The sequence below is a fragment of the Benincasa hispida genome, chromosome 10 (genome assembly GCF_009727055.1).
Source record: "Benincasa hispida cultivar B227 chromosome 10, ASM972705v1, whole genome shotgun sequence".
NCBI classification, from domain to species: domain Eukaryota; kingdom Viridiplantae; phylum Streptophyta; class Magnoliopsida; order Cucurbitales; family Cucurbitaceae; genus Benincasa; species Benincasa hispida.
Window position 1 is genome coordinate 17,752,662 of NC_052358.1, and position 9,636 is coordinate 17,762,297.

Below are 9,636 nucleotides of genomic sequence, written 5' to 3' on the forward strand. Positions count from 1 at the left end.
CGGAGATTGGGTAGGAGGGAGAGGAAAGAGTGGACACAAAGAAGAGAGGAGAAAAAAATACTTTTTAAAATATAAAAATATCCTACTAAAATTTATATATATATATATATATATATATATATAAACAAGGACCTTTTGAACCTATTTTACAAAACCAAAGGACCAAAATGGTTAAATTGAAATTTTAGGGACCAAGTGCACCCATTCTTAAAAATTTGGGGATTAAAAAGATATATTTCCTTAAATTTATCTATAGTATATGACTAATAATTAAAATATCATAAAACTCAAACTTAGGTTGAGTTGGGTCAACCGATAAGAAAAAAATATATTCAACTTAATAATCAACTCAATCCGACAAAAATAGAAAAATTTAATCCACCCAATTGAAAAATAGAACTAACCCAGCAATTTGGATTGAGTAATTTGAATTGTTCTGGTTGTCGAGTCATTTGAACACCTCTAGTAGAGATGGAGAAATGTACCTCTGACCTCAAGGAAGATGGTACTAACTTTAGTGTAAATTTTAAGAGTTTAATCAAGTATTTATGAGGTTAGAAAATAAGTAACAAAATTAAGCTAAAAAAGACCTTTGTGGTTCTTAAGGTTTGAGTGTAGTTTCCATTTAGTCCATAGATTTTAAAGTGTTACAATTTTACCTATAAGTTTTTGAGTTTAAATTCTATTTGATCCTTAAGTTTCAAAATATTATATTTTTATCCTTGAATTTTGACGTTAGTTTTCGTTTGGTCTCTTTGTTTCAATATTTTACGTTTTTGTGTTTCAATATTTTACGTTTTTACTCTCAAATTTTTGCTAATACTTACTTTAGTATTTGTCGTTAAATTGATTAATTAATTTAAAATAATTATAAAGTAAAATTCCAAAATTAATTTTAATAGCGATAAAAAAATTCAAGAAAAAAAATTAATTGTAATTATTTTTTTATTTTAAATGAACTAATAAACACTAAAGGTCGTTAGGATCGCAGATATTGTTTCATGGGTATAGATATTAAATACCTAGGATTTGAATGTTTGGGTTTTAAATGTCTATAAAAATTAATGTCTGTGTTTGAACGTGCATAATAATTAATGTCTGGATGTTAAATATTTGTGTTCAATTCAATCATTTGTATATAGAAACTAAAAATAAATTATTACTTAATTAAATGCAAGAGATCAATTAAATTTAACATTAAGTAATTTATTTTTATGTTAATTATTTATTTAATTAATAACATACAAATAAATAAATACTTTTTAATTAAAAATAATTTAATTAATTAATTAATTAAAATATTGATAACTAACAATAATAATTTACATTAAATAGTTAAGATAGCATAAAATAGTAATGGTAAATATATTAGTTGAAATTTATTATGTCTAAGTATTATATTTATATTTAATAATTAATAAAATTAATAATAATGAATACTTTATATTAATTTATTAATTAATTAAGCTATATTTTTACCGCTCATTTCCCAAACATAAAAATCTCATACTTTTACCGGTATTAGAAAACTCATGTCATATGGATTTTAAAAATTATCTGGAAAACAATATCCTGTGTTTTAAAAAGTGAAATTCTATAAAACAAACAGGATATTAAATGTCTAAATCAAAATAAACAGGATATTAAATGTCTAAATCCAGAGAAAATCTATGAAACAAATCGGGCCTAATAGTAAGATCAGTAAGGTTACATGTGCAAATCTTGAAGTATAGAGACCAAGTGGAAACAAAATTAAGGATTAAAATATAACATTTTGAATTTCAATGACCAAATGAAAATTAAAACACAAAATTTAAAAATAAAAAGATAATATTTTAAATCTATGGACCAAGTAAGAACTAAACTTGGCTAGTTGCATAAATAGAATTCTAAGCCCAAAATAATAGAATATGTAGTACAAGAAGAAAATAACTGCATATATAGATCAAAAATGGTAAAAGACTAAAAGACTCATGCCTAGCTACCATTTTGCCCGCTTCTTCTCGATTTTCTCAAATTGAAAGCTATCATTTATTGCAGCTATCAGTGATAGCCACTAAGCTACTATCAGCTGCTATCGTCGATAGCTGCTATCAATTGCTATCGATGGTAGTTGCTATCAGTCATATCTTTTAATTTGAGAAAATTAATACAATCTTGAAATATTAGCTTTTAATTTGCTATCAGTTATCAATGGCTATCATTGATATACTTTCATCAATTGAAATCAACCTTGAAATATTAATACTTAAGGCTATCAGTGGCTATCAAATGATAGATTTATAAGTAGTTATCAACTTTGAATGAAAACCAATAACTTTGAAAGATTAAACTATACATGGAAAACTATTAGTGGTCATCACTGATAGACTTTCATAAATGACTATCAACTTTCATTACAAGAAAAATGAGTTCTCTCGACGCCTAAATAGAACGTCGAGAGTTAGGTCGTCGGGAGAAACCGTCTCTCCCGACGACGTAAAGACCCATCGGGAGAGGACCAGACCCCTTCTTCCCCATCTCTCCCAATTTTTTCCCCTAATTTTCCCAAAACCCTAACCCTTACCAGTGTTGCCCCTAATTCTTCCCCATCTTCCCCCTTTCTTCCGCCTCTCCCTCTCCAATTTTCCTTTCACTGCCGCTCCTTCTCCCATTTTTCTCATTCTTCTCCACTATTTTCCCTCACTCTCCCCATTTTTCCATCCTTTTACCACCATCGCCGCGCCACCTCTCCTCTTTTTCCCTCTCCCATTTTTCCCCTCTTTCCCCGCTGCCGCCGCCGCCGTTCGCCCTCCCCCAACTCCTCTCCCTCCCTCTCCTATTTTTCCCTATTTTTCCGCCACTGTCGTCTCCTCGTCTCGTTCAGCCACCGCCACCGCCGGTAATCTTCTCATTTTATTTTATCTTGTATATTTATTTAAATCATTATTTCACATCCTTTTGTACAAATCATGCTCATTCAAATGTGTGTACATATTTATTCGCTTTTGTTAAGATCTCGTCAATTTTGCAGAATATATTTGTTTTACAATTCTCTGAAATTATTTAGAGTAATTTTATAACGAACATGTCATAATTTGTTAGAGATAAACATTATAAAATTCTTTTAAGTTTCAAGTTGATTATAACACTATGTTTATGTATATGATGTTGGTTATTTGGAGCCTAAGTATGCATGATTTAACATTTCGAACTTTTCTTGAAAGGAGAAAGAAAATTAGTACATAGATGTTATGTGCTATTTTCAGTATATGAACTTTTTTATACTTATATGTTTGTGTCTAATAAATCTATAAATATAAAAAATATAAAATAAATCTTTAAACCTCCAATTTGGTACTTAATAGGTCCCTAACACATTTAATATTTTAAAAAAGTTTAAAGAATCTACTAGACATAAAACTAAATTTTGTGTCTAATAGAAAATTACTTTAAATTTTTTGTCCAATAGGCTTGTAAATTTTAGAAGATGTTGAATAGATAAAAGATCTATAATAGACACAAAATTGAAAGCTTGGAGACGTACTAAATAAAACATTTGAAAGTTGTTAAGACAATTTAAACGGTCTAGGGACCTATGTTTTATCTTGCCTTAAAAATGAAAATTATGGAACTCAATACTTAATAATACTTTGTACTTTGTCCTCTAATCCAGGTTATTGTTTTGGATTACAAGTTGGTCAGAAAATATTTATTTTTAAGGATGAATAAAGAATGGATTAAACTAGGGAATAAGTTATCAGTGGAGTATAGAGAAGGAGGATCACAATTCTTAGATATGATGAGGTTTCATTTTAATGATTCTAGACAAAAAAGATGTCCATGCAAGAATTGTATGAATTCAATTTGGAAAAAGATAAATATTGTGGAACGACATCTATTAACATATGGAATATCTCCCTCATATTGTGAATGCGTATATCATGGAGAGCCAGTAAACATATCTAGAAGTCATACAAGTCATTCAATACAGGATGTTGAAGTAGATAGTATAGAGAGTAATGCTGTCGAAAAAAATGAGATGTTGAATCTTATAAACAATTTACAAGTTCCAATTGAAAACGAAAATGCAAATGAAGGAAGGATTAAGAATGAAATGTCCTTTAATATTCAAGAAAGAGATACCACAAACTTATTCGAGGGTTTAATGACCGAAGCACGTAATGAATTATACCCTGGTTGTTCATAATTTTCGTCCTTGAACTTTTTAGTAAAGTTGATGCATATCAAAGTTCTCAACGACGGGAGTAACAAATCTTTTGACATGTTGCTAGAATTGTTAAAAGCAACGTTTCCAGCTGGCACCTTTATACCTACTTCCTTTTATGAAGCCAAGCAAAAATTGTGTGATTTAGGCCTAGGTTATGAGTCTATTCTGCATTTCCAGTACGTTGTCGTACTTTTGCTGAGGTTCTAAACGAGTTCATAGAATTGGCTAAGAGTCAATTATTGGTAAGTAATTATAAGTTTATTTTTTTACAGTCATGAACATCATCTATGCTAAATCTTACCTCCCTCTTTTGTAGCCTCATTTCGAGCTTGATCTGTCCAGTCAACGACTTAACCGATTTATAGAACATCAAATGCAAAACTCCTTCAAAGAATTTAGAGCAGATTTGCACAGACATTACAGAAAATGTGGAGATCCTCAGCAAGCACGTACCAATTTACCTAGTTGGATTAAAAATAAGCCAGAAGATTGGTACTTATGTGATCACTTCGAGAGCGAAGCGTTTCAGGTAGAATATTTAGGGCATGTATCATTTTCTACATTTACTAATACATCACACTATTGACATTTTTTTTTCTTCAAATGTAGGAAACGTCTGTGACGAACAGGAAGAATAGAGAGAAATTACCGTTCGACCACGTAGGTGGATCAAAGTCATTCTTGCAAATTCAGGCAGAGTTGCAGGCAAAGGAGGATCGAGAAATAGGACGTGTTGACCTATTTAGGGAAACACACTCTAAAGGTGGCAAGTTTGTGAACGAGACAGTTGAAAATGCACATGTAACATTTTTTGCTTTACTATCGTATTTTTTTTTTCATTTTTAATTTTAGTCACTCGTTCTTACCCATTTAATTAATATGTCTAGCATCAAATGTTGGAATTACAATCCAGCCCCACTCTAGAAGGATCTCAACCACTAACAGGGGATGAAATTTATGAGACGGTTTTGGGTAGACACCCGGATATTCAAAAGGCCTGGTTGGGGCCCTAAGCCTAAGTCAAGAAGGAGTAGCATCTCATCAAGTTCGTCATCTACTCAAGGAACGGAGGCGGGAATGGAGGAATTGAGAGTCAATTTCGAACAGTCTCAGTCGAGAATTAAGGAACTTGAAGACGTTAAGAAGAAAATGCAAGAGGATCATGCAAGACAAATAGAAGAAATGAAGAAAATGATTGAAGACATGATACGATCACATAGAGGAGACCCATCAAATTAGTTATGATTATTACATTATTTAGTTGTCCAATATGTTGTTATCTTACCGTTATGGTAGCAAAGTAGTTATGTCTTATGTAACTTTATGATAAAGAATTGTTGGCTATCCTGCAGTTATGGTAGCCAAAGAACTGGATTTTGATGTGTTTTTTGTTCAACTATTTTGGGGATAAATTTGAGTTTTATGTGTTGGTCATTGTTTACATGTTTGTCGTGGAGGTGGGTAGAGTTTTATTACACCCGTCTTGTCCTTGAACTTAGCTATCTCGTGTATTTATGAATATTTACAAAGTTTAATGTGTTGTGGGGGGATTGAGTTAAACCATTTTGGGGACAAATTTGACTTTTATGTGTGTTGGTCATTGTTTACTTGTTTTGTGTGTTTTTTATTTTCGGGAGGTTACATGTTTGTCGTAGAGGGTGGGTAGAGTTTCATTACCACCCGTATTGAAGTTTGAACATGTTGTGGATGTTTATCGATATAACATTTGAATGTTTTTGTTTTATTGTAGAATGTTGTTCCGAGATGAGCTGGGACAATTGTTGAAGATGTTGTGTTCGAGACGTGTTCTAGATGTTGTTTTGATTTTATTTCTTTTATGTATTTGTGATATGAATATTTATGAACTTCTAGTATCGACTTCGTTTGGATATTGTAATTTTTTATTTACTTGTGTTATAATATGGACTTCATTTTTGTTTTTTAATTATGTGAATCTTTATTTAGTTTAATATGTTTTATAGGTTTTCAGATCAAATTTTAAACAATTACAAACGATAAATTAAATTTTAATACTCCACATGCATATATTACTGCGTCGGGAGTTCTTATGTCTCCCGACACATTAAATAGAACCGTCAGAAGTTTGGGAACTCTGGACACATAGAACAACCGTCGGGAGTTCGGGATCTCCCGATGCACTTTAAAACGGCGTCGAGAGTTATTCGGGAAACTCCCGACGCCCTATATGCACGTCGGGAGTTCCCCCAATAACTCCTAACGCCAGTTTAAAGTGATCTCCCGACGGGTTTCTCCCCACCAAACTCCCTACGACCTTTTATTCGTCGGGAAAGACTCTCCCGATGAATTTTCCACACTTTTTCGACGAAATGTGACGTCGGGAGAAGTCAGATTTCTTGTAGTGTTTGAAAGATCAACATAGTAGCTATCACTAATAATCTTTTATTATGGCTATCACTGATAACAACTATAAGTTACTATTACTGATAGACTTTCATCAATTAGAATCAACGTTAAAATATTAACACTTAAGGTTATTAATGATAAACTTCTATAACTGGTTATCACCTTTGAAAGAAATTCGATATATAGATATCACCTAAGTTCTATCACCGATATCACTAATATCACTCATATGGTGGTGGTTATCAGTGATAGCTTCTTTCACTGATAAGATGTTATCAATGATCTCACTAATATCTTGCTATCAATGATAGTTCTTTATCATTGATAACGTACTATCAGTGGTAGCTTCTATCATCAATAACGTGCTATTAGTGTTAGTTTCTATCACTGATAACAGTTATCAGTGGTAGCTTCCATCAATGATAGCTACTGAACATAATTTTGCCCATTTCTTGTTCTTCCCAAACATTTGTACGGTTTCTTTGCTTTTCGATACCTCTAAAGGAAACTTTCGTAAAAATAACAAACGACCAAACCAAACCCTTCTTCTTCATTTTATTTTCCACTAGAATTAATTAGAGTTTTTTTTTCCTTTCGAAGATAATCTTTTCGTCGAAAAACGACTTGACTGACCTTAGGTTTTGTCCACTAGCATTCATTTTAAGCCATCAAGTCGGCCATGAGAGAAATTGGTGTAATCCGGCTTCAGAGAAGTTTGAACTTTGATTGCCCGAGGGTTTAGACTAAAAAATTTCACTAATATGGTTGCAATGGTTGGGCTGTCGTTCCACCAGATTTACTATTCGTTCGGTGCTCCATTTCCATCGTTGATTAATGAATTGCAAGTAAAACCCTTTCATATCATTGATGCCACTGATATCTACTTAAGTCAAAATATTGATAGCTAATATCAGTGGTTATTCGTGACTATCACTAATAGACTTTTATCAATGACAATCAACTTTGAAAAACTATAAACTTTGAAAAATTGACCTTTAAAAAAAGAAAAAAAGAAAAAAGAATAACTTTGAAAGTCCAATCAAGCATGCACACTTTTGAATGGCGAAGAAATCCCAAAAACCGAGGAAAGAAAACAAAAATGAACCCAGAAAAGTGGAAACGAAAGAAATGATATAATTATTGGAGTAAAAATAGGAAATTAAAACCCAAACCATGAGCTTCTCTATAAGTCTAGATTAAAATGACTTGGATGAAATCACACAAAATCAAGATTTAAGAAATGAGAGAAAAAATAAATAAATGAAAGAAGAAAAGAATGGATGTTAACATGAAATTGAAATAAGGGTAAAGATGGAAAAAGAAAAAGAAAAAAGAATAGAGCGGTCAAAATCTACTATATGCACAAATAATTTTAAAAAGTACTACAAATATAAAATTAAAAACAACTATACCTATTCATTATAAATTTCCCTAAAAAAAACCTATGTACGAAAAAATGTAATTCACCATACAATTAAAAGTTTGGTAACAATTCCTAGTGGGTAATATAGGTTCTCCAAAATTAAGAACAATTAACAAAACGCATAAAATGGACCACGCAACGTAAACAAAATTATAATTATAAATAATTATCCTTATAATTTAATGTCTTCAATTAATTCATACCGTAAGATTTTGAATCCCCGCCACTTATTCTCCGCCGCCGGACCGCCAGTCTCCGCCTAACCAAGCTCCATTTTAGCAACATTGCCGCCGTAGGTCAACTTCTCGGATCGTTCTTCCGCCCTGCTCCGATCTCAATCTTTTCCAAAACGTTTCTCAAAATTAATGGAGCCTGCGAAATTAATGACGTTCATCAGCTAATTTTCCAATTCTCTTTCTCAATCTCACTCTATTAAAATTCTCAAAATCTGAATCTGAACCCTAAAATTCACAGAGCTTCCAAAAACCAGCCCTAAAATGGCCGCTCCAAGTACAAAACTACTACGAAACATTTGCATAGCGGTATTGCTTTGTCTAATTCTTACCGTAAATTTGATCCTCATTTTAGTCTTTACTGTTTTCAAGCCTAAGCGGCCTATCATCGCCGTCGATTCAATTTCTCTTCTCGATCTGAACGTTTCTCTGGTTAGCGGCATCAATCTGAATTTTTCTCTCGCTATAGATCTATCATTCGAGAATCCGAATAAAGTTGCCTTTGAATATTCCGAAAGCACCGCCATTGTGAGTTACAGAGGCGAAAAAGCGGAGAAGCGCCGATTCCAGGTGGCCGATTATCGGCGGAAGGGACAGAGAAAATGAACCTGACGCTTACGATGATGGCGGATCGGATGCTGGCGAAGGCGGAGGTGTTCTCTGACGTGGTTTCCAGTCAACTTCCGATCAGTACTTTCGCTCGGTTGTCAGGGAAAGTGAAGGTGATCGGTGTTTTGAAGATTCATGTTGTGGCGTCGTCGTCTTGTGATCTCACCATTGATATTGAGAACGGAAGCATTGGAGATCAGCAATGTGAATACCGGACGAAGCTTTGAGGATTTCAGTTATGGCGATTTTGGAGAGCTTGTTTTTAGTTTTTTTTTTTTTTTTTTCCTGGTATTTGGTGTTGTGTTGAGAGGTTGAAATAGAAAATTAAAGGGAAAAGTAAGGGCAAATATGGAAATATGTAGAGTCCAAAGCGGTTTTGCGATTCTTGTGGCGCCAAATGCATAGAGCGTGACTTTATCGCTTGACGTTTCTTTAGAGAGCGAGTGATGAACCATTTTTGTGCATCGTATTTGAATGGGCCATTGGGTCTCGTTTTATGATTTTAATACTATTTTAATTTTTTATACTTTTAAAATATTCATTTTGATCTCTGTATTTTTAATTTATGTTTATTTTAATTTTTGTATTTTAAAAATGTTAATTTTAGTTCCTATACTTACAATTTTTGCTTAATTTGGTTCTTGAACTTTAAAAAAATGACCGTTTTGATTCCTTAAAAATTAAATGAAAATAAAAATAAAGATACCAAAACGATCACTTTTTAGAAGTATAATGACGAAAATACTCTAAAATTAAAAGTACAAAGATTAACATGA

At 32.4% G+C, this 9,636-nt stretch overlaps 1 pseudogene; it reads left to right on the forward strand.

The window, feature by feature from the left end:
* The first annotated feature begins 8,515 nt into the window (after positions 1 to 8,515).
* On the forward strand, positions 8,516 to 9,309 carry LOC120088953 (annotated as a pseudogene).
* The last annotated feature ends 327 nt before the right edge of the window (positions 9,310 to 9,636 follow it).